Source organism: Vitis vinifera, chromosome 19, assembly GCF_030704535.1.
Source record: "Vitis vinifera cultivar Pinot Noir 40024 chromosome 19, ASM3070453v1".
NCBI lineage: Eukaryota > Viridiplantae > Streptophyta > Magnoliopsida > Vitales > Vitaceae > Vitis > Vitis vinifera.
The window spans coordinates 19311628-19313142 of NC_081823.1; the positions used below are offsets into that span (position 1 = coordinate 19311628).

The 1515-nt window shown below is 35.9% G+C and overlaps 1 non-coding gene across 1 annotated transcript; it reads right to left on the reverse strand.

Annotated features, from left to right (window-relative positions):
• Window positions 1–778: 778 nt before the first annotated feature.
• Window positions 779–885, reverse strand: LOC132253489 (small nucleolar RNA R71). Its single transcript, XR_009465338.1, has one exon. It is a non-coding gene; the product is annotated as a small nucleolar RNA R71 (small nucleolar RNA).
• Between the last annotated feature and the right edge of the window lie 630 nt (window positions 886–1515).

Consider the following 1515-nt stretch of genomic DNA (forward strand, 5'->3'; position numbering starts at 1 on the left):
TTAAATATTTGGTTAATCAAATAGTAGTAGAAATAATAAATTTTAGTGATTAGTAGCATAGTCCTTGTGGGTTCGATATCCGTACTTAGGTACAATTATATTACTTGAACGATTCGTATACTTGCGAACCAACACATCAAGTTTTTGGCGCCGTTGTCGGGGACTATTTGTTACTAATATTAATTCCAGTTATTTTTGTGCTAATTTGATTTATATTCTTTTTATTCTCACTCAATTTTTTTTTTCTCTTTTTAGGTTTTCTTAGTGTATGAGACGTACAAGGAGTCTAGACTTAGTACCAATCGACCTTGATACCAACAAAACACTACGAAAGTTAAATAAAAAACACAAGCAACAAGTAATTCAAGAGGTTCCTGCAATGGGGGATGAGAATCATGGTGATAATGGAGTCCCAAACAGGGCACTCAAGGATTATTCTGTTCCTAATGTGGGTGTCTCAAGCATTCGAAGGCCACCCATCCAAGCTAACAATTTTGAGATCAAACTGGCAATTATTCAAATGATTCAATCTTTGGTTCAATTTAGAGGATTGGCTAATGATGATCCTAATCTACATATTGAAAATTTCTTAGAAATTTGTGATACCTTCAACCACAATGGTGTGACCGATGATGCAATAAGACTTCGATTGTTTCCATTCTCTCTAAATAACAAGGCTAAGGCAAGGTTAATTCCATTACCTCTGGGGACAATCACTACATGGGATGGACTGGTTAACGCTTTTCTTGCTAAATACTTCCCACCAACAAAATTTTCAAAGATGAGGAATGATATAATTAACTTTTTACAGTAAGATCAAGAGTCTCTTTATGAAGCTTGGGAAAGGTTCAAAGATCTTTTAAGAAAGTGCCCACACCATAGCTTACCAATGCGGATGCAAGTGCAAATATTCTATAATAGTTTGCACCCTAATACTCAAACCATGGTGGATGCAACAAGCGGAGGAACTTTTATTAATAAGACACCGGAGGAGGGATATCAACTTATAGAAGTGATGGCTAGCAATAATTTCTTGAAGTCTATGGATAGAAATGCACAAAAGTGGACAGTCGGGGTTCATACTTTTAATAATTTGGTTGCTCAAGTTGCAATTTTAAATAATAATTTTAAGAAACTGAATGTTGTTGTTGTTTCTAATTTAGTTTGTGAAAATTGTGCAGGTAATCATCCAAGCTTGGAGTGTCAAGTTGGAGGCCCATATGAAGCAAATCCATCCGAACAAGTGAACTATGTGGCCAATAATCAACGTCAATACAATCCCAACTCCAATTATTTCAACAAAGGGTGGAGGAATCATCCGAACTTCTCATGGAGTAACAATGCTCATATGCACAAATCACCCTTCGGTTTCCAATCTTAAGAGAATAAGCCAAACTTAGAAGAAGTTTTGGAGAGCTTCGAAGCCTTTGCCAAATCAATCAAGTATGCAAGGAAGATAATCAGAGAAGGAATCTAACATTCAACAATTTCGCAACCCCTTTACGAAATATTCTC